The sequence below is a fragment of the Miscanthus floridulus genome, chromosome 14 (assembly GCF_019320115.1).
Source record: "Miscanthus floridulus cultivar M001 chromosome 14, ASM1932011v1, whole genome shotgun sequence".
Taxonomy (NCBI): Eukaryota; Viridiplantae; Streptophyta; class Magnoliopsida; order Poales; family Poaceae; genus Miscanthus; species Miscanthus floridulus.
This window is the reverse complement of record NC_089593.1, coordinates 42,948,627-42,974,008: the sequence shown is the minus strand read 5'-3', so window position 1 is coordinate 42,974,008 and position 25,382 is coordinate 42,948,627. Positions and strand designations below refer to the sequence as shown.

Sequence of the window (25,382 nt, the reverse complement as noted above, 5' to 3'; positions counted from 1 at the left end):
CCATCATCTGTCTTCTCTGGATGCAGGTTGTCTCTTTCTCTCAAACAACGCAGGTCCTGTCGTGCTTCAAATGTGTCCTTAGGCTTTCCATACACACCCATAAAGCCTAGCAGGTTCACACAAAGATTCTTCATCAGGTGCATCACGTCGATCGAGCTACGGACCTCCAGGACTTGCCAATAGGGTAGGTCCCAAAATATGGACTTCTTCTTCCACATGGGTGCGTGACCGTTAGCGTCTTTCGGAATAGGTTGGCTTCCATGTCCTTTTCCAAAGACGACTTTCACATCATTGACCATATCGAGTACATCCTCACCGGTTCGGTTGCGAGGCTTGGTCAGGTGGTCTGCCTTCCCTTTAAAATGCTTGCCTTTCTTTCTTACGGGGTGATTTGTAGGAAGAAATCGACGATGGCCAAGGTACACGACCTTTCGACATTTTTTCAAGAATACACCTCTAATATCACCGAAGCAGTGTGTGCATGCATTATATCCCTTGTTTGACTGTCCTAAAAGATTACTTAGAGTAGGCCAATCATTGATTGTTATGAACAACAATGCTCGCAGATCAAAGTGTTCCTGTTTGTACTCATCCCACACATGTACACCTTCTTTATTCCACAAAATGAGAAGTTCGTCAATAAGTGGTCTCAGGTACACATCGATGTCATTGCCAGGTTGCTTCGGGCCTTGGATGAGCACAGGCATCATAATGAACTTCCGCTTCATGCATAACCAAGGAGGAATGTTGTAGATACTTAGAGTAACGGGCCAAGCGCTATGACTACTGTTCTGCTCTCCAAAAGGATTGATACCATCTGTACTTAAAGCAAACCTTAAGTTTCTTGCGTCATTTGCAAACTCCGGGAATTCTCTGTCGATTGCTCTCCATTGGGACCCATCAGCAGGGTGTCTCAACATATTGTCTACCTTACGGTCTTCTTTGTGCCATCATAGCAATTTTGCATGTTCTTTGTTTCTGAACAGATGTTTCAAGCGTGGTATTATAGGAGCATACCACATAACCTTGGCAGGGATTTTCTTACGCGGACGTTCGCCCTCAACATCACCAGGGTCATCTCGCCTGATCTTATACCGCGACGCATGGCATACCGGGCATGCATCCAATTTCTCGTACTCTTTGCCACGGTACAGGATGCAGTCATTAGGACATGCATATATCTTCTCTATTTCTAGCCCCATAGGACAGACAACTTGTTTTGCTTCGTAGGTAGTGGCGGGCAATTCATTGTACTTCGGAAGCATCTTCTTTTGGATTTTTAGTAACTCTCCAAATCCCTTGTCAGATACACCATTCTTTGCCTTCCATTACAGCAATTCTAGTGTGGTTCCCAACTTTTTCTGCCCTGCATCACAAGTTGGGTACAACAATTTCTTGTGATCTTCTAGCATCCGCTCAAACTTGATCTTCTCCTTTTCACTTTCACATTCTCTTTGTGCGTCATGAATGACCTGACAAAGATCATCAGCCGACTCATCTTCTGCGGCTACCTCTTCTTCAGCTTCTCCCATTGCAGTATCATTGAAGCACGCACCATCAGGAATAATATCATTGTCGTCCCATTGTTCTTCTTCACCTTCTTCCATTACAACACCGGTTTCTCCGTGCTTTGTCCAACAAATATAGTTTGGCATGAAACCCGACTTGAACAAGTGTGAATGAAGAGTCCTTGAGCAAGGATATTCCACCGTATTCTTATATATGGCACATGGACATCACATGAAACTGTCGCGTTTGTTTGCCTTAGCCGCACGTAACAAAGAATGCACGCCGTCAATGAACTCTTGGGAGCGGCGATCAGCATTATACATCCAATGACGGCTCATCTACATTACATGACATAAATATCATATTAAAACCTAGATCATAATTAATTATTTATACAACATGCGTGCCACCACAAAAGATACAAATTTATGAAAGCATCGCTACAATGTAGGTAATCCCAACTACCACTAAAAGAACTAAAGCTAAAATACATTTCAGGAGCACAAGGATTTCACGACCAATCTCAACTAAAACAGACAGATCCCCCGATTGTGCAACATCTTTGGGCTTCTTTGGCTGGATCACTGCCTCATTAGCCACCGTATCTGCCTGTTGTGCAAGATATTTTTGCACGAGTTCAACATACTCTTCCTCCCAGTAGAAGCCTGAACATCGTCCACTGTCATCCCACTAAAATTAAAACAAAAAATTAGAACTTTAATCACAACCATCATGAAAATAGGTATAAACTAACCATAATCATTAAATACGATAAAATAACTCACATTGCGATCCAGACACTTGTAGAAGATACGATCCTTGTTGGGACCCTCCTTCTTCACTCGGTACTCCATCACAATCTTCGTCTCATCATGACACTTGCCGCATGGAATGAGAGGAAGGCCTGGCCTAAGTCGCTTTGGAAACCCATGAGAGGCCGAGGACCCGGAAGCAGTTGCCATCTACTCTCTATACTCATTTTTTAATACACTATAAATTTCTCCTTTTATAAACAAATAAAATTAAGAAACTATAAAATTATCTAGATCTCTAAACAATGATATTTTTAATGGTCATTGTGTTCTCGTCTTTTACTGCGGCAGGTAAGTAATTCACATGATATTTCCGCAAATTAACAGAAGAATGGGAGTGTACACACATAACAGACTACTACGACGATATCGGGACATGTGAATAAATAACCATCCGTACTAGTTGAACTTGCTTACGTGATCATCTCGGCGAGCATTTCTCCACCGGACGGCACCGTACTTGGTCAAGGAAGAGCTCCGATTCTACGAGGAAGGGAACACGGTCTTCCACGACCGTTGTCGCTCTCCCTCGTAGAATCAAAGCTCCTCCTTGACGTTCATAACCGTTCGGCAGAGAACATGCTCACCGATATGAACACGGTCCGCTAGTTCAACTAGTACGGATTTTCTATAATTTTCTAACTATTTTCTAAGTTTTTCATTTCATAAAAAGTTAAAATAAAAAGTACGGTGATTGACAGACTACTACGACGATATCGGGACATGTGAATAAATAACCATCCGTACTAGTTGAACTTGCTTACGTGATCATCTCGGCGAGCATTTCTCCACCGGACGGCACCGTACTTGGTCAAGGAAGAGCTCTGATTCTACGAGGAAGGGAACACGGTCTCCCACGACCGTTGTCGCTCTCCCTCGTAGAATCAAAGCTCCTCCTTGATGTCCGTTACCGCTCGACAGAGAACATGCTTGCCGAACTGAACACGGTCCGCAAGTTCAACTAGTACGGATTTGCTATAATTTTCTAACTATTTTCTAAGTTTATATTTATATATACTTTAACCTTCTTTCATGTAAATATGCAAGCTTGAAGTGATTTTGAGCTCAAATTGCTTACAAATGAAAAAAAACCACAATAAAGAACCATAAATATATATAGTGAACAAAATGGCATAAGAAAATGGTGAAAATAAGAGTATGAGATTGGTAACCTTTACAACTGAAGAATCGATGGAGGAATCGAAGAAATTGATGGAGGAATCGAAGAATGGATAGAGGAACAATGGAGGAGGGAGGAAGCAAGAACACTACTGCAGTGAGCTTCAAAATGTGCTGAGCTCGGGCTCGGGGAGGAAGGAGGAGACGGCCGATTTATAAAGGGAGAACATTTAGTCCCGGTTGGTAGATCCAACCGGGACTAAAGGTAACTTTCCAACCCCGGGCGCAGCCACGGCCCAGGAGTAGACCTTTACTCCCGGTTGGAGCCACCAACCAGGAGTAAAAGTATACCTTTACTCCCGGTTGGTGGCTCCAACCGGGACTAAAGGTCCCTGCCACCTCTGTCTGGCGCAGTAGCTGTTGGGCAGGGACCTTTAGTCCCGGTTGGAGCCTCCAACCGGGACTAAAGGTATTTCTAGTCCCGGGGGCAAAAAATTCCGGGACTAGAGCCCATTTTGACCGAGGATCAAAGGTCTGTTCTCTACTAGTGTTAGGGATCAATTCGTTTAACATTACTAGAATAGTACCGTATCAGATATTTAAATCGTGCGAGGGTATTTTTAGTTTTTAATGAAAACAAGGCTAAAGGAATAAACTGGATGACAATATTTTTTTACGATCATCTAGTCATATTCGTTGGATAGGATATTTTCTTTAAAATGGATGAAGATGATGTAATCGAGACATCCATGCTCTATAAAAAGTTACGACTAAAAAAGTCAGACGATACGCCTATATTCAAACTATTTATATTATTATAGTTTGTCGTAGTTTCTGTCTTAACCTTTGATTCAAGACTTATCATATTATTTACTGCCTTCGTACCGAATTTTGTTGCCAATTTTACAATGGTTTACCGAATAGACAAATAGCTTTATCAAACTATATACGGATTTTTTTTGTTCGGCATGCCCTTTAGTCAAATCCTAGGTCCGTCACTGCATTCATCTCAAGAGAAGACTAGAGGTTTATTTTGCCTTGCATTGCGACTGACAGTGATTAATTCATGGATCTGAAATTCTAAATGCATGCAGGAGTCCCGGCGTTGTGGCCATGCTCCTGTCGTGGGTGATCACCCTGTACACGCTGTGGTAGATGGTCGAGATGCACGAGTGCGTCCAGGGGAAGCGCTTCAACCGCTACCACGAGCTGGGCCAGCACGCGTTCGGCGACAAGCTGGGCCTCTGGATTGTCGTCCCACAGCAGCTCATCGTGGAGGTCAGCGTCTGCATCTTCTACATGGTCACCTGCGGCAAGTCCTTCGAGAAGTGCTACACCGTCGCCTGCCCGGACCGCAAGCCCCTCAACACCAGCTCCTGGATCATGATTCTCGCTGCCATCCACCTGCTCCTCTGGCAGCTCCCAAACTTCAACTCCATCACGCTCGTCTCCCTCGCCAGTGCAGTCATGTCGCTGAGGTACATACTACCCCAAATCAGCTGTCGGTTCAAAAACCTCATTCACAGCCGAATTTTGAATCGACAGTGGCATACCGATAGTAATAGGGTTGGCATCACTGCCGGTTCTTAAGAACCGACACTGATCTATAGGCAACTGTGTCGGTTTCTAGCTCTACCCGGCAATGTCCAGTTGAACAACACTGCCAGTTTGTAGACTCAACCGACAGTGATGGTTGCTTCAAGAGTGTCGGTTCTTGGCTCAAACCAACAGTATTGAACAAGCCTACATTATCAGCTTGTGTCTCAAGCCAGCAGTGTCGAGCAAGCCATTACTGTCGGTTTATGGCTCAAGCTGGTTGTGTTGGTCAAGCCATCACTACCGGCTGGTGGCTCAAACCGACGGTGCTGTCTTCAGCAACACTACCGGTTTGGATTTCAAGCCGACAGTGATGGCTCAACTAACACTGCCAGCTTGTGCCATGAACCGGCAGTGCCCTCTTTACCATCACTGTCAGTTTTGTGCTAACTGGTAGTGATCTCTTTTTCACATTTTACTGTTTTATATTTTATTTTATTTTATTGGTGGAATCGGGTTTCACTTTATATTCGCTACGTAGACGACAGGTCCATCAACATTAAACATTACAAATGTTTTGGTTATAGTACAAATGTACTTATGAAGCTCTCGATCCCTCGAAATAAAAAATAAATTACAATAATCTAGCGAGCTGCTCTGGCCCGTACTGCGCCTTGTACTTCACGGACTGTGCAATGGAGAATGTTCCTTTTTTTCAAGCACTCCGATGCGATCAAGGTTGCTAGATCCGATGACGGTGCTATGACCTCCATTTCTAATAGCCTATTGTGTTTAAATTTCTTGTGCTGTCCTTCAAAAAAACTGGTTTCGAAAGGCAAAAATGTTAGAGAAATAAGTAAATTGTTTTGTTGAATTAACATATATAAATGAAATAGGGATTATACACACCAAAGCATATGTCGCCTCCGATTTTACACTGAGGTAGCGAAGCATTATCCACATTACGTAGAACCCACATTCATTGTTTCTCGCTAGCTAGTCTAGGGTCTCCAATTGCATTGGTGTAACCTGGAATGGGACCTTCACCCACCAACCATTCTTGCCTGGTCACTGTGCCACATTATAAAGTGTGAAAAAGGGGCAACATTAGAATATGCTACGTGTGATTAGAAAATAATATGTTATTAGATTCGCTTACGCATTAAGCACTTCGACTAGGGGGATCAAGCAAAGAAACTGGCTTTTTCTTCGAGTCCCACACATTGATACAATTTCTTTTAATATCGACAACAATGAAGACGAAATGGTTGCTGCAATCACAAAACCCTAGTTAACGAATAATCATAACTACAAAGAACAACCATAAAAATAAGAGCAGAGAACACATACTCGCAGTTGTAGGCTAGAAGTATTTCGGTTTTATTACTCATCTCAAAATTTTAGAAAATGTCAGTCAGCGTCTCCGTCAGATCTTCCACTTTATTTCCATGCATGCCTCCGCATATTCTCTCGTTGAATAGCTCGGGGTCCAGGAAAGACATATGAGCATACTTTGTTTTAAAACAATATTTTGCTACACACCTGCATAATTCATGGGAATGTGCAGTCGTTAACTATTTGTGTATTAAGAGAGTAGTTAATTATAATATCGTGCGAGTAGGGTACTTACATAGTCCATAGCTTCAACATTTGTGTATCGAGATCGCATCTCTGGAATAGCTAAAACAAGTGATCCCAACCGACAAAGTGCTTCTCTTCATTAGGATAATGGAAAACATGCGGCGGACGAATAATATATTCGAAACCCGCCTGCCCCGTCTCAAGTGCTTGGGCCATGTAATAATCATGCAAGTCATGCATATATGTTGTTAAATTTTTATACTCTTCCTCATCCATCAAGAAATTGCCTCTTTGAAACTGCATTGCCAGTCTTGCCGTCTCATATGCTAGTGAATCATAATAGATGTTCACGGCATCATTCCTGCTTAATTCGAGGTTGTCTTCGACAATCTTGTTTATCTTCATTTGATCTTCATGGTGTATTTCTTCGACTCTTAATTGATTGTGCTTACTCTCTATTTGCCTATTGAATTCAGATTGGACCCTCCACTTAGACAATGACACAAATAGATTCTAGAAACTAACTTTGTCTTCCTTGGAGGCAACTTCTACCTTTTGTTGGTTCATCAAGTTTGTAACACTGCCACTCATCGCCCTTTTCTTTTTTTGTTGGTCCACTTTGGGAGAATTAGCGACGGAATCCAAGGACCTTTTCTATGACTAAGAGGATGCCTTAGATCTTGTTTTGGGCTATTGTGCAGGAGGAGGAGGATGACAATTATGTTTTCTCAGGGGTGATGAAGAGAGAGGAGGATGAGGAGGAGGAGAAGGAGACATCTATCTTCTCGGGGTGATGGTAAGGAACCAGAAAAGGTAGTGTGATCTTCTCTGTTGGGAGATGGTGAGTGATCATCTCTAGGCGGTGAAGATTCACCGTCGTCCTCATCATCATCCGAAGACAACTGGTAATCAAGCTTAATGAAGTGCTTGCGCCAGGCCACATGAGCGCCCTTGTTCTGAACAAGGCGTTGCCTATCTTCCTGTGTGGGGTAATCAATGTGCATCTTGTTTACTTCTTATCAAGTATAGTATCAATGCTGGCGTGGGCATACCCCATTGGAATTAGGCAGCCATTAATGGTCCCATCTCCTATAGGCTAGGCCTAGCTAATCGCCACCTTGTCAGTTGTTCATTACTGATGGATGTATAGCCTGACAATTATGGGTTCAGTGATGTTGTCCACCGGATGAGGCGCATTCGCCTCTTCATTGTTGAGTGGGGTCGATCCGTAGCTACTGCGACCCCTAAACTATGGGCTAAAGCTAGTCGGAAGATGTTCTTATGGTACTACTCCTGATCCCATGAACGCCATAAGTACATTGACTTTTTCTTGAACCCTCTCATCAATCCATTTTTCAAATTTGTCTTCCATCTCTTTTAGAACACTCATATACTCTGCCTCTTGTGCCGCTCTACCCCTCAATCGGCTCCGATAAGTGGAAGATTCTTCCTCGAATGCTATTTTCCAAGGAACAAGACCGTTTCCTCTAGTGTGACCAGGGTGCTCCTTATTTTTGAGTGCTTGGGTGAGCACGTCATTGTCCCTATTAGTACTACGGGTCCCTTTTCTCACCTCATCATTTACCTTGGAGATCCTCTAGATGAGGCTGCTCATGGCAGGATTTGTGGAGCTAAAGCTCCCATTCGAGCCGTGGTGTACCCCCTTGCCATACAGAAATATATCAATCTAGGCTCCCAATTAGCAGTCTCAACCTCAAAGCCAAGGTGTTCCACCTTCTCAAGTTCCCTTTCAAATGTATCCATCTTACCAGCGTAGACACGAGAACCAAGTTTATAAGGATTTGTCTCTTTAAGCGAGTTCTCCTTATTCTTCCTACTCAGTTCCACATACTCCTTAAATTGCCTGTATTGCTTGAATTCCTGCCAGAAGTCCTTCTGCTTGGTGTACTCTCCACCATCCTAATTTGGCTCTTTATCCTCAAGGATAAATTTCTTGTACAATGTCCCCTTGAAAGTCTTGAAGCATGTCCCCATGATTTCTTTTGCTTTTTTCTTGACTTGCTCCTTGTCATAGTCCTGTGGGAAAGTGAAATACTGTGGGATCCATTTCTTCCATATGTCATCCTTCTTACTTTCAAGAACCCTCCATAGGTCATCATATTTCCCCATCCACTTCATGTACATAATTGAGATGTAGTCCCTTACAAGTGCCCCGATGATAGTCTTGTATTTGGGCGTAGCTTTTTTAGGTGTGAGCGTCTCACGAACTTGGTCAAACTTAGTGATGTGCCAGTGTGCATTCCTACCAGTAGAAAGTTATGACACGCCTTGCCTAGTTCTAGCCTTGCTGCTACCCAAACCATCTGGCTGCTTGGTCAGCTAAACCTCTTGCTAGAGACACCAAGTAAGCTAATAGACTCTCAATTAATTAGTGTGTGTGGCTACATAGTCACATGATACCTAAGTTACCTGGTCATCTTGGTCATCTTGATCCAGCTCAAGAAGAGTGGTAGGGGTCCAAGGTACCTTGTTCTCACCATCCTGATTGTTACTGTCACCGTTTGTCGGATCATGCTGCTCTCCAGTCCCACTGATATCAGTCGCTTCTTGTTGCCTATTAGTTCTTGGCCGACGGGTTAACGGACGATGATGAGTCATGGCTGTGACATGATTGTGGTCAGTTTTGGCTACGTACAACTACTAGTAGCATTTGTGCATATATATATTACCCAACTAATAGAGATTTAATGCAAAGTCTAATAATAAGTCTAAATACTATTCTCCAAGAACAAATTCATTGTTTGATTGGTTGCATACAACAAAGTCCACCTATTGTTCTATGAAACTAAGCCTACATCAACTTCTAAATAAGAAAAGTAATGACCATAGCCATAAATAAAAGCATGACATCTTTCCAAGACCAAGGAGCAATTCTCCTAATCTTCATATCTCTGGCGGCTAGCTTCTCTTCAATCCCTAGTGTCGGCTGATGGCCATGGTTTGCACTCCTTGCACCATAGTATGCCCTCAAAGCTTTAGCTTCTGTGTTGTATTTTTTGCACAAATTCACTGGGTAGCGATTGACTTCTGCATAGCAATCTTCCCAGGTAAGGTAGATCCTAGGCACCCGACCAACATGCACTACATACCATGCCATGGTTGCCTATGCATTTAACCAGATTAGTTTGATAGTGCTAAGTCATTCAAACATGTTGTAGAGTAAGCAAAGTTGTAGACTATATTCAAATATTCAAACTTCAATTCCCAACACAACTAACTCATGAATTTCAACATCTAACTCATTTCAATCCCACTTTGAGCACTAGTATGTCTTCAACCGTGCTACAAATGACCATAGTATTTTAAGCTAATTTGTTCGCCATAGATAAAAGAACATTTGCTACAAAGGAAATTTGAAGTGTTTCTACACAAAATCTAGAGAAAAAGGGATAAACATGTTGCTATTATTCTCACAGGTATTTCAACGAACACCTAAGGGGTAGTGCCGGATGCACTCACCATGGGGGCATGGTAGCATCTCTCCACATGCTCCTAAGGGCCTCGGCATTGGCAGATGCAGGCGTGGTTGTGGGGTGGATAAGGAAGATGAGGGCGCGGGTGGTGGCGGTGCTCCGGTGGTGTCGAGGAAGCTGAGGGCGTGGGCGGTGGCAGTGCTCCGGTGGCGTCAAGGAAGACGAGGGTGCGGGCGTGGCTAACGGCATTGGCCATGGTAGGGACAGTGGTGATGGCGTTCCTTGCTACCAGTATTGGAGAGAAGAGTCCACGCTACATGAAGAAGGAGGATGTTATCCTCACGGACACAAAAACCTACACAGCAAGCGGGAAGATGTGAGTGGAAAGAGACCAGAGATCTGCATGGCTTCAACATAGAACCAGTCGATTCTAAAAACCCAATGACGTGCCAGTCAATTTGACCTACAATTAATAAGGAGAGAAAATATTATTAGTAATTTAAGGTAGAACATATCGGTGTTGCACGAAAAAGTTCCAAATGTACGTCTAGATAGCCGATTCCATGAGGCTATCGACTAAATAGTCAATATCCAACGTATCCATGAAATGAAGATCTTTAGTCAAGGACTATCAGCTAATATTAAATGATAATGATATGAATCAAAATAACCGATGCTCATGGGACATCAGAAAGCATCATCAGCTAAATGGAACATGATGGATATAAAGCATCGAGCCAATAGGTTTGATGAAAAGAGTATAGCATGCGAACAAATCGATTGTTCTTATAAATGAATCTACAAATAGTTTTGAGTCTAATCTATTATCATCAATAGTGAGGTTCGATCGGATCGATGCAGCTATGATAATGATAATAAACTAAAGCCAAAGAATCTATAAAACCATCTATATGTTGATAGATTTATGAAAACATGCTTTATGCATGAGAGTATAGGCAAATCGGCTAAAATAGTCGATGCAGTCATTGCAAACAAACAGAGTACATATCTTGATCATGAACAAGACCACTATTTGATAATTTCTCATCTAAAGTCTTACCAATGAGGTTCGACCAAATTGATGCAGCTATGGTAGTGTCATTAGATTAGATCTCATTAACTAGTGAGTTTATTCAAGATTAAAACAAGTCTTTGGATACATACTATGTTTGACTGGAATAGAGATAAATCAGCTAAGCTAGCGGAATTAAATCATCAATTATAAGATTTGAAGCGTGACCATATCAAAGGACGACCAATTAACATGATATGATGCCGATCTATCTCTATCTCAATAGGGTGATTTTGTTATAATTAATAAAACATTAATTATAGCAAGATCAATAACGGGTGAATCAACCAAAAATAGCCAGAAAACTCTTACTAATCTTAGCATATTCGATAACTGATGATATTGTATTAAATAATAGGTTATTTAACACAAGATCGATAACTTTGATCTATATTATGATTCATAAGAGATCAATCAGCTGATGCAACCATATACAGATCGATAACTAACATCTATTATGGCTCATAAAAGATCAATCAACTGATGTGGCCTTACAAGCACAATACAAGTCATGATGGTACTTACAAGCAAGCTAGAGGTCGATCAGTCGATGTAGCCCTCTTTGCTGAAGAACTCATCGAGATCTACAGTACTCATACTCCTAATATGATGGCGAAAGCTGAAAAGATTGTATTGATTGAGTGTTCATCCTTTTTACATTAACCAGGGTCTAATATTTATACCTGGAACCTAAACATGAATCCTACTCAAATATGTCTCATTACAATTCTTGGAATAAAAGAAAACTTCCAAACTTAACAATAACCTAGACCCCAATTTTCCTTATTTGTAGAGTCCAACACATCTTCCTGGCGCCACTCAAGCATAGCCCATTAACGTTGTCTACTAACGTCATCCATAAAATAGTCGATTCTGACATCACATCTAAATTAGTTGATACTGATTCACATCTAATCGATTCCTTGATGATACAATCCTGGAAGCTTCGAGTTCTCATGTTCTTCTTACCAAATTTTGGTGTAAACACATGCCCCCTAATTTTAGTATAAAAATGATTTTATTCCAAAATTCCTATTCATCTATTCACCGTGTTGTAACTGCTCATTCCAAAATAAATGCATGGCTCCTGATCTCTCAGGCCAAATTCTATATAATACCCCAACAGTATCATTTCCAACTTGCTCGGCCTGCTTACTTTTCCCTTCTTTCTTGAGCAAACTTCAATAGCTAAAGCCGCCACCGCCAAAGCCTTAACCCTAGCAAATCCTCTATTCTATCAAACTGTCATTCAAGTAACCTTCCTCAGATTTAGATCCATTTTGGCTACAGTGGCAACCAACGACCACGTTCCTAAGGTATGCCTTCAAACTTCTGACTTTCAAGTATTACCCACTACTCTGTATTTTCCTTTTTCTTAAATTTATCCTAACTAGTTTCTAGGAAATGAGGAACGAAATTCTAATTCCATCAGCTGTTGTTCCTAATGCCTATTACCTTGGACCCATGGGTGACCTTGATCCATCTAATTTCATCAATTAAGAAACCAACCAAATCCTCTTCAAACAATCTATAGTAGATTTGTCTTCCTAGAACACCAAAACTCCCTTTAGAAACTGGCTCAAAATGCCTAAGGGATGGAGGGATTGGTTCCGTAGGGTATCAGAGAAAAAGACTGGAGATTGGGAAATTTATGACTTGAATCAATGCCTGACACTCTCACTGTCTGGAATGGAGAGGAATGACGCACTTCTGATTTTTGCATCTTACTTTTGGTCTAACACTTTGAATGCTTTTGTTTTTTTGTCACGGTCCAATGACCATCACTTTGGCCGATATTTACATGTTGACCAGCCTTAGAATAATAGGATCAATGCAACCCTATGATTTCCTAAGTGCGAGGTCCAAAAAATTAGCCAAAATATCAGACTACACAGGATGGGCAAGCTATATTCTAAATCATATTGGGGATGGATCGATTGTTGATGAAACAGAGCATGTAGCTTTCCTAAACATGTGGCTGGAAAAATTCACCTTTTGTGGGTCATCTTGCGGGCCAACTTATAATCATAAATACATGGCAGAACGTCTAGCAGCCAGCAATGAAACCCCCCTTGAAAAATATCTGTTGGCGTCTGCTTATCACCTAATGCACCAAGTATATGTTCAATTATTGAAAAATGAACTGGTGCATACCATCAGTGGCCCTTGGTGGTTAATACAATTGTGGCTGAATCTATATATGCATAAGATTATAAGACCCAATCTCAAGAATCTGAGTTTCCCTTTTTCCAACTTTGCTAAAGATTATAAAGGAAAAGAAGGAAGAACTCGATAATGTATGAATTATGGTGAAGCTGCATCAGCCATAACAATTGTTGTTGATATAGGCCACCTTTTCAAGAAAATTTTCAAATGGTTTCATGCAAACATATTGACTTGGCTGCCTTAAGATGAGGATGAAGACAATGAACTAGTTCTGCCAGTCAAATTTCGGTTTGAATTAGGTTGCTCAAATGAAACAACTACTGCAATTTTTAGTTGTATTATCAAACCCTGTGTACTGCCAGCCGAATTTCGCTATGGCCATGGGAAAATGGCTACTGGTTCTTTTCTCCCAAATTACCTCCCAACTTATGAATTCTCTAATCCGGCACCATCAATTCGGCCTTGGTCAACTACCTCCTCGGCTATTCTTTAGGAACACTCTGAAGCCAAGAGAAGGTATCAGTGAGATGATGGAAGCTTCTAGAGTTTTTCAACTAGGATAAGACCTTCCTTCTCTTTGCCTACATGAATGGACAAGAGCTACTTTCCTCTCAAATTTGTTTGATTCCTAGTGGCAAGAATGGCACTCTCACCTCTTCTATAGTCCAATTCATCCCAATTGTTTAGCCCTGGATGAAGAATTTGCTTTTGATAGTGAGGTAATTTACTACTTTTCTTTCAGAAGGATTATCTAACAAGTTCTCCTATCAATTCATCTAACAAACTTTTTTGTAGGATACCGAATTTGATCCGCCAAGTGTGGACAGGAAACGGCATCCCATAGAATATTATCCACCATGTCCAGCCTCAAGAATGAGATCAACTGCACCCACTCTGAAAAAGTTGATGAAAACCCCAGCTGCCCCAACAATACTCACATATCAGTCTTCAAAACACAAGGCAACCCAAGGTGTAACTCAGAAAACCACCATTGGAAAAGACTTCATAGAACAAAATCATCAATTGCTCAGGTAACTTAACTTATCTTCCATCTTAAGATGATATCCAACTTCTAATGCAATCCCTTCCTTGCAGCCATCGACTATTGCATCTCAATCGGCCTTGGGTGCTGAATTGTTGTCCTAGGCATTTGAATCGGCGTCTACCAACCTCTCATCGGCTAATCCCCCTAAGGAGCCAATTACAATTGAAATATCCAATGCTTTTGATAGACCCAAAATAGTAGAAGATAAGAACCTCTCTACTTCACCTCCTAATGCTACCAAGGTATCTCCTCAAGACTTTTAATCTTATGTAATCCACACTCTTCTCTGACCAGTCTCCTTTATCAGATACCACCTGAGAAAACATCTGCACAAGAGCAAAGGTCTAACAATCCAATAGTTGAAGATGATCCTGTTGATGCTGATACCCAACCCATTGATTTTCCAACTCAGCAAACAATCAATGGTAAGAAATTTATATACTCATTCCTATCCTTCTATAACAAATATAAACCAAAAAACTTCATGATGCCTGCAGACACCAGCATTGAAAGTCCAGAGCTGATTCAACCAAATGTTGAAAAAGATGTTGGCACATCTTTGGCTATTCCTTCTCCTCAGCCAAAGTCTCTTCCAGAAAAGGTATTATGTTCTCCTCACCATTCATCTCATTGTCAACCCATCTACCATTTCTAATAAGTTCCTTTTGTTCACATGTACGTACTTAATTCTCTAGCTCTGAGCTACTCCTTCAACTTTGAAGGATACATAGACGAAAGTGAGATTAGCTCATCAGCCATTTCTTCCCAAGAGACTTTATTAGATGAAACCCAAAATCAGCTAAAAGACATGCTGCCAATGCTTGAGAGGAATATAACAGATTTGGTCCAAGATGCAGACCCAATAAGAAGAATATTCTTGGCTATCAAGGATAATTTGACCCCAAATCTTGCTGAGACCTTGATACCTATATCCAATATCAAAGACCAAGCTCCCTAGGTGAAAAAGGCTCAAAGAAATCTAATTTACCATGAAGCTTTGATGGCCAAAAAGAATTCTAACAAACAGAAAGCCAAAGAATTAGCACAACTAATCGATAATTTGAAGAATTCTTCTTCCAAAATTGAAACAGAACAAAATCAGCTGAGAGTTAGGCGTGCTGAGCTTGAAAAAGAGCTGGAAAGTGTGAAAGCCACCATCGAACGTCATGAGTCCAACTTGACTCAGATCCCAAATGCTATCAAACAGAAAAGCAAGAAATGCTGACCAAGGTCAAAGAAGGCCAAGCTATTCGTAGCAGTCTTGAAAGCATTCCCGGATCAGCCGAAGAAGATAAACAACAAATTGTAGAAGTTGATGCTATTCAGCTGAAAGCACTATGAGCAATTCATGATGCTCTTAACTTGTAATTTACATTCCAGTATCTATAGCACGTAAACTTGATGATAAATGTTACTTTTTGGTTCAGCTAGAAGTGCCGATTTGAATTAGCCTATTTCTGATTTCTGGCTTTACTCTGACTTAACTAAATCTAAAAATGGCTTTTATCACAAAACCCTTTGAATTCCTTCTCAGTCATTAACATCGCGTTCCCCTCAGTATTAGTGAAGCAGTGCTTCCCCTTCCATCAATTGGGGTTGCTTTCACACGTCCCAAGATATCTAGCATCTTGTCTTCGTGGCAATAAATACCAGTCAAGGGCTTTAGCCTCAAACACGTCTACATCCGCAACTATTCTCATTCTCTTGTGTCCTTCTACCTTTAAGAACCCTATAGTGGTTTCCACTTCTCCTCCTCTCAAAATCTAAACTAGCACCCATGGCCACCGAAGACAACCGTGGCAAGCGTGTAGCAGATGAGATCTCGGAGGAGGAGATGCCAATGAACTAGCTCCTCCACCGCATGAGGTAATACTAAACGCCCTCTACTTATGGCAATGAATCATCCTCTAACTTGTCCATAGACTTGTCTTGAATAAAAGACTCCTTCCGCCTCCTCCTAGGGTCGGTGAGCCCTCCAATGTTGCATCTGCTACTGCCCCTGCGCTGGACTTGTCATCGAATTCCTCTGACTCATATACCGATGATGACGCCCGATGCTTCCTCCAAGAGTAGAGGGCTGCCAAGGACCATTATTCTGAGACAACTTGGGAAAACGGTCAGCTTGAGATCTGTCTTGAGGCCTCCCAAGCCACCCTTCATGCCACAGAGGAGGAAACCAATGTCACTCGGGCGAGGTTGGCCGAGTCCAACACCATGGTGGTGGGTAAGCTTAATTCCAAGAAAACCCTCACTCTTATCTTCACTGCCCCTTTCTTGACAATCTTCTTGCCTCTTTGATTGCTAGCTCTGATGGTATAGTTAGAAAACCTCTAACTAGCGGTGAACATAGCTTCATTAGCCATCAACGCCCGGGGCCCTCTACTCATCAACCATCTGCATGACATCCCGACACATGCCTAGGAGATTGCCCTCCATGGTGTTTGTCGTGACATAGCGGTGGCTCTGTTCTGGGCGTAAGTCTAGACCGGGCACGACCTTCGTACCATGGAGCCAGGCTTCCCAATAGCCGATAATCCCAACATGCATGAGGAGCTGATTGAGGACTTTGATGATGCCACGACAGCCATTGTAGATATCACACTAGCCCAAGATGTTGTGAACAAAGTGTTCGATTAGTCTATACTAGGAGCAAACAACGAATGAATAAAGTTTTTGTCTTTTCCTTATGAATTCATCTCTGAAACTATCGTAATATGAATCATGATTGTCTTTGTGTGTGTGTTTGCTCTATAGGCGACACATATCATATCAGCTTTTACCCCTTTGGTTTAATTTTCCTTTTTGAACTAAAGGTGATACCCTCTGGGTACTGGCTATTAGAGCCGACGACTAAACAAATCGGCTATCTAGTATTAATCCAAACGCTAGGATAATACTTCTTTAGGAATTTTTCTATTGATTGCTCTATCAAACTCCTCTTCCCCTTCTAGCATTTTGAAAATATAAGCATTGCCAGGCGCACAATGTTTAATCCAATAAGGATCTTCCCAATTAGGTGATCATTGGCCAAACCTGTTGTCTTTAGACCCAATCAGCAATTTTCCTTTCCAAACTAACTCTCCTTTGCAAAACTGTTTGTTCTTGACCTTTTTATTATAATGCCTTGCAACCCTTAATTTATTGGCCTATCGACATGGCTTGCTATTGTAGCAACCGTCTCTATTGTCACCCATTGAAAGAGAAGACACCATATGAGCTCTTGAATGGTAGAAAGCCCAACATTGCATATTTTTGGGTCTTTGGTTGCAAATGCTATATCTTGAAGAAAGGCACTATATTGGGCAAGTTTGACAAGAAATGTGATAAAGGATTCCTACTTGGTTATTCCACTACAAGCAAAGCATATAGAGTTTGGAATTTGGATAGTGGTATTCTTGAGGAAGTTCATGATGTTAAATTTGATGAAACCAAGGGTTCACAAGTAGAGAATGAGAACTTGGAAGATGTTAGAGGCATTCAACTTTCAAATGCCATGAAGAACATGGATGTTGGTGAATTGAGGCCTAGGCAAGTGAATGATGATGAAGATGATCAAGTGCAAGTGCTCTCTAACTCAAATGTGCAAGATGATACAAATCAAGCTAGTACAAGTGGCTCTCATGATAATGAACAAGATCAAGTGGCTAGTACATCATCTCAACCCAATGATCAAGCAAGTGCAAGCAATCAAGTTCCAATCCTCCAACCAACAAATATTGCAAGGGATCATCCATTGGACACTATTATTGGTGATATTTCAAGAGGTGTGCAAACTAGATCAAGATTGGCTTCATTTTGTGAGCATTTCTCATTTGTGTCATCCATTGAACCAAAGAAGATAGATGAAGCCTTGAAGGATGTTGATTGGGTGAATGCTATGCATGAAGAATTGAATAACTTTACAAGAAATCAAGTATGGGAATTAGTAGAGAGACCAAAGGGACACAATATGATTGAAACCAAATGGGTCTTTAGAAACAAGCAAGATCAAGATGGGATAGTAGTAAGGAACAAAGCAAGATTGGTAGCACAAGGATATACACAAGTTGAAGGTCTTGACTTTAGAGAAACATATGCCCTAGTTGCTAGATTGGAAGCAATTAGAATCTTGCTAGCCTATGCTTGTGCCCACAATATCAAGCTCTATCAAATGGATGTCAAGAGTGCATTTCTCAATGGTCACATCAATGAAGAAGTATATGTTGAGCAACCTCCTGGTTTTGAAGATGACAAGAAGCCCGACCATGTGTAGAAGTTGAAGAAGGCATTGTATGGCTTGAAGCAAGCACCTAGAGCATGGTATGAGAGATTGAGGGACTTCCTACTCTCTAAAGGGTTCATAATGGGCAAGGTTGACACCACTCTTTTCGTCAAGAAGATTGGAAAAGTCTTGTTTGTGTTGCAAATCTATGTTGATGACATCATATTTGGATCAACCAATCAAGATTTTTGTGATGAGTTTGGAAAGATGATGGCTAATGAGTTTGAAATGTCCATGATTGGAGAGTTGAGTTACTTCCTTGGTCTTCAAATCAAGCAATTGAAGAATGGTACATTTGTGAGTCAAGGCAAGTATATCAAGGACAAGATCAAGAAGTTTGGCATGAGTGATAGTAAAGTCATTAGCACACCAATGGGAACAAATGGCAACTTGGATAGTGATGCAAGTGGCAATATGGTGGATCAAAAATTATATCGGTCTATGATTGGAAGCCTACTCTATGTGACCGCATCAAGGCCAAATGTCATGTTTAGTGTATGCATGTGTGCAAGATTTCAAGCCTCACCAAGAGAAAGTCATTTGAAGGCTACAAAGAGAATATTGAGGTACTTGAAGCATACACCAAATGTTGGTTTGTGGTATCCCAAAGGAGCAAAGTTTGAGCTAGTTGGTTACTCCGACTCGGATTATGCGGGATGCAAGGTTGAAAGGAAGAGCACCTCGGGCACATGTCAATTGTTGGAAAGATCACTTGTTTCATGGTCATCAAAGAAGCAAAATAGTGTTGCATTATCAACCGCCGAAGCCGAATACATATTCGCTGGTCGTTGTTGTGCACAAATACTTTGGATGAAGGCCACTTTGAGTGATTTTGGAATCAAGTTCAAGAAAGTGCCATTGCTATGTGACAATGAGAGTGCAATCAAGTTGACCAACAATCCAGTTCAACATGCAAGAACAAAGCACATTGATGTCCACCACCATTTCATAAGAGATCACCAACAAAAAAGGGACATTTGCATTGAGAGTGTAGGCACCAAAGATACCAAAGCCATTAGATGAGAAAAGGTTTTGCAAGCTAACGAATGAGTTGAACATATTGGATTTCTCAAATATGTGTTGATGCACCCCCCACTCATATGACATGCCTCTCCTTCGAGCAATCCAAGGTAAAAGTTGATTGGCATGGCATACATCCTTGCTAAGGACTTGTTTAGAGCATCTAGACATCTTTCACATTTAATAGGCTCATTCATGAAAATCAAACAAATTTGATGATTGTATGGTACCACTATTGCTTGATCTAGTGGTAGCATATGACATGTTTGTGGGCTTGTAAACCTAGTGTTTCATCTAGAAAATGAGCTCTAAGTGTTTAACTCAACATGGTACAAGATAACCCTTATTTGAAGGTGTGAAGAAGCTTGTCCTTGGATCAAACTGAGTTAAATATCTTTGGTAAATGATCTAGATTGGACCAAATTTGGAAATATGATCCTCACACCATTGTTTGACATTGATAATCTCTACCTATCTATATTTTGAACCTTTGTGTTCATTGATGACAAAGGGGGAGAAAAACAAAGATATTAGTACATGGGGAGAAAAATAAAGATATTCGTGTACTAAGATAGTGAAAAGACAACAAAGGAGAAGAATTTGACATAGGGGAGAGGAATATGACAAAGGAAAGGGATCAATTAAAATTTTGAGCACACAAGTAGGGGGAGCAAGCTCATGAACTTGTATGGTGCATTTGAATGTGCATTTCATATGTTTGCTTGCATGGCACAAATTTTAAATTTCAATATCCATGCTTGTGTAGTGTATGCTAGTTGTAGGTTTGAATGATAAAATGAAAAACTAGCATGCATAGGATATCAAATGATATCATTTCCAAGTATTTCCAAGTAGTATCAAGCTAACCATGGTGCTAAGGATGGTATAATGGTGCACTCCGATTGGTATCACGCTTCAAAGGTCCATCTTTTACACCTTAGCATCATTTGGTAGACATTGTGTCCTATATTTCCTATCTAAGCATATGTGCAAGCTACAATCCAAACTCTTAGCACATATGTAGGGGGAGCAATTGCTACCATATGGAGTTCATGAAACTTGTCCATATCCTATACACATGGTAAATATGCTTGGACAAGCAACATGGATTCGATTGAATTTCAATTCATATCTTTGTATAAGGGTTGTCATCAATTACCAAAAAGGGGAGATTGAAAGCTCTAGTTTGGTTTTAGTGAATTGATAAAACCCTAAGTGCTAACCTAGTTTATCAAGTGATCATAAGATAGGTAGCACATTCCAAGTGATGAAGCAAATGAAGATCATGACATGAAGATGGCGATGCCATGGTGATGATCAAGTGCATGGAATAGAAAAGAAGAAAGAGAAAAACAAAAGGCTCAAGGCAAAGGTGTAAATGGTAGGAGCTATTTTGTTTTGGTGATCAAGACACTTAGAGAGTGTGATCACATTTAGGTTTGATAGCCATACTATTAAGAGGGGTGAAGCTCGTATCGAAATGCGGTTATCAAAGTGCCACTAGATGCTCTAACTCATTGCATATGCATTTAGGATCTAGTGGAATGCTAACACCCTTGAAAATGTTTGTGAAAATATGCTAACATATGTGCACAAGGTGATACACTTGGTGGTTGGCACATTTGAGCAAGGGTGAAGTAGTTAGAGGTGAAAAGGAGTTAGTCTTGCTGGTCACAAGGTGACCGGACACTGGTCTTAGAGAGACCGGCGCATCCGGTCAGTTGTAGCAGCATGGACGCTGGCGTCGGTCAACTGACCAGACGCTGGGTCGCTCAGCGACCGAATGCTGGAAGGCTGCATCATGTCATATTGTTGGATAGCGTAGAAGAAAGTCACCATGTGACCAGACACTGGCTGTGTCCGGTCAAGCATGACTGGACGCATCTGGTCGAAGAAATTTGTTTCCAGAACCTTACTGGAAATGACCGGACGTTGGAGGCTCAGCGTCTAATCACTTATGTCGCAGTGTCCGATCGACTGTTGACCATTGAGATTGGGCAAACAGTATTCAAAGAGAGGGGACATGTGGCGTGTATCACATGATTGGACACTGAGGTCCAGCGTCCAGTCAATATGACCAGAGCGTCCGGTCACCCCGTGTTGTGCCCAGTGAAGGGGCTCAAGGGCTCTATTTTGTGGGGGCTTCTATTTAAGCCCCATGGCCAGCTCAAGCTCATTCTCTTGGCCATTTGCATTGACATAGCAACCTTATGCGCTTAGCCAAAGCCCTCCCACTCATCTCCATCATTGATTCATCATCTTTGTGAGATTGGAAGAGAATCCAAGTGCATTGCTTGAGTGTTTGTATCTAGAGGCACTTGGTGTTCGTGTTTTGCTATGGGATTCGCTTGTTACTCTTGGTGGTTGCCGCCACCTAGACAGCTTGGAGCAGCGAGGATCATCGAGCGGAGAGTGGTGATTGTCTTCGACTCCGATCGTGGTGATTGTGAGGGGTTCTTGACCTTTCCCCGGTGGAGAGCCAAAAGGTACTCTAGTGGATTGCTTGTGGCTTGTGTGATCCTCATCTTGTGTTGGTTGTGCGGCACCCTATTGAGGGTTTGGCGTGTGATGCCAATTAGCTCGTGAACCTCCAAGTGAGTGAATCACCACAACGAGGACTAGCTTGCCGGCAAGCAAGTGAACCTCGATAAAAAATCATTGTGTTCATCATTTGATTCCGAGGTGATTGGTCTTCATTGTTATTCATTCTTGTGATTGATTGGCTCCTTCCTTGACACGGCGGTATAACCTTCTTGCTCACTCTCATTATATTACCACAAACTAGTTGTCAAGCTCTTTAGTGTAGCTAGTTGTGAGAGCTTGTTAGTTTGGTTAGTGTGGCTCTTTAGTTAGCTTTTGAGAGCACACTAACTTAGTGTAGTGTCATAGCTATTGTGTGGATAGAAACTATATAAACTAGAATTGTGGTAGGTGGCTTGCTATTTTAGTAGGCTATCGCAACACTTGCTTCGCCTCATAATTGTCTAACTAGTTTGTTAAGTGTTGTTGTAGAAAATTTTAATAGGCTATTCACCCTCCCTCTAGCCATTAAGACCTTTCATCAAGAGAAACTAGAATAGTCGATCCCGAGAGATAAATATTGACTGATGAATATAGAAAGATTAGAAGGCGTTGTGACCAACAAAAGAGCTGATATGAGCAGGGGGAGACATCAAGGAATGGGGCGACAAGGCCGTGTGTTACATCTCAAATTTTGTTGAATAAATGGCAGCGGTAGAAGGAAAAGGATTATCAGCGTTGGTTAGAAGAGCAAGAATATCAGCGTCAACAGGAAAAAGAGAGGTATGAAAGAAAGCAAGTTGAATCACATTGGAGTTGTCCTTTCTTCAGACATCACTGGTTAGGTCTAATGAGTTCATAGGTTTGTCCATGTTAAATAGTCAATTGTTCACATGTTGTAGTCCCTTTTCACCTGAATCAGCTATTTTAGCCAATTTGCTTGAGCGTTCACACATATAGCATGTCTTTCGGAAAGCCTGTCAATGTATAGATGGTTTTACGGACTCTTCAGTTTTGGTTTGTTATTATCATCATAGCTGCCATCAATTTAGTCGAACCTCACTGTTGATGATAACAGATTAGATTCAAAGCGTTTGTAGATCCATTTATACTAAACAGTTGATTTGCTTGCATGCTATACCCTTTATCATTAGATTCATCGGCTCAATGCTTTACACTAGCAATACTCACCTAGCTAATGATTTTACTTACATCTGCGTGCATTGTACTTGTCAATTGTAGCACCCGGTTTTAAGGACAAAACCAGATACACACCATATGTGAGCCCAGGAAGTCAAATCTCACATATAGCTACAAATAAAGGAAATATCAATAGACAATGCTTAATATATAACATATTTAGTATAAAGGATATAACCTTAGACAGCAAATAGCAAAAAGACAACTCTAATCTTTGGGTGAAGACTCTAATTCCACAGGGACAACTTACTGGTTGATCACAAGCCTAACTCCTCTAGACTAGCAATCTGGTACCCATCTAGGATTTTCCAAAGATTTAAAAAGTAAAGCAAGCATAAGTACATGTCTTACTCAACAAATATAACATGGGGTTCATGAGGCTCAAAAGGCTGACACTAGTTAACTGTGATTAGCTTTTAATGAGTCATGATTTTAGCAATAGGGTGGCAACAAGTTTATCCACAAGCCCACATAAACACATAATTTGGTAAACATGAATAATGAATAGCATAAACAGTAATCATTAGTGAGCATCTTCATCATCAGTATCATCAGTGTTCATCATCTATTGCGTAAGGGTCCAAGGCTGCTTGTGACCATGAGCACGGCAGATATACCAGTTTTACACTCTGTAGAGGCTGTGCACTTTCACTATGAGTCATGATTTACCCTTTTGCCCGAGGAGACCAACCTGTTGACCTACTACCAAGGAAGGTCAGCAGGGTTCACTATGAAGCCTTTCAAAGGTTCGTCTAACAAGTTAGGGCCACTAAGGTTTCCCCATCAATAAGCATGAACCCCCTCCAAGGAGTGACTAACAAAATACCAAGAAACAAAAGTGCACTCTCTGGGTAGGCCGAGATCATACCTATCGGAGCCCCTCTTGCGCCATAAAGGTAACCACTAATAAGCTAGAAAAGGTCCTCATACCAAGCTAAAGTCAGAGCCATGTAGCCCTCATAGTTATACTGTAAGTCTCGGATGTTCACTTATAGGTAAGTCCTTAGGGAGAGGAATCTAGAGCACTATAAAATAGCCCAATGCTCTAGCCCCTTGTTCCATGTTGCTAAAAAACATATTTTAATGTTTATTGCATATACCATTAGTCAAGTTACAAGATCATGGCTTTAGTTGAGCGCTAGCATCATACTACCCAATACAATTCCCCATAGGTATCAAGGAATCCAAGATATCAAATAGCTAGGAAAATTACTATGGTTGCCAAGGTAGACACATGCTTATGATTAAAATGATATTAAGGTGAATAGGACAACAAGGAAGATCCCATGCAATACTTGCCTTAAACTCAAATCCATCTTCTATTGAATTGTAACCTCTAAAGGACTTCTTCTAAATCACCAACTTCTTTTATATCACCAACGCAAAGCTCACCGACTGGACATGATCGTAAAGCACCACACAAGCATCCATGCAATCATACATGAAGCAAACAATAGATCTAAATTAGAACAGTACACCAAACATAAAATCAAGATTAAATGTTTGTAAAATGAATCTACATCTTGCTATGAACACACAGACGCGAAAAGCACTCTAATCGGAGCTATAACGAAAAAGTTATGAATTAAACAAGATTTACTTTAATAAAATAATAGATTAAATCTAACCTCGAATTTCAAAAGTTGAAAATATATTTAACAATAGGATGAACATGTAGATTACTCAATTATGAATCTAACGCAACTTGAATGGATCAAAACAGAGTTTAAACAAAGATTTTATGGCCTAAATAAGACTAGTGCAAAACTGTAAATAGATGAAAGCGTATTTTGGATCTAACCGAAGAAAGTACGTTTTCAAAAGAAGAAAACGTATTCTGAATCTAATAGAGGGATTTTACGCTTTCTAAAACAAAAAATGTATTCTAAGTCTACTAGAAAGAAACTATGCTTTCCGAATAGGAAAACGTATTCTCGAAGTGCGCCATGGACTATGGGTTATATTAGGCAAAACTGTAGGGGCTCTTTTGCAAATAAACCCGGTGAAGGGGTACGGGCGATCTTGGACCATTGGATTGAATCTGGACAGCCCAGATTAGAAAGGAGGGGGAGAGAGTCATCAGCCAGAGAGGAAAACCGGCACGGCG

The 25,382-nt window shown here is 41.1% G+C and overlaps 1 pseudogene; it reads left to right on the top strand.

Moving 5' to 3' along the window:
- LOC136505990 (lysine histidine transporter 2-like) overlaps window positions 1-25,382 on the top strand; it is a 47,799-nt pseudogene that overhangs the window by 8,969 nt on the left and 13,448 nt on the right.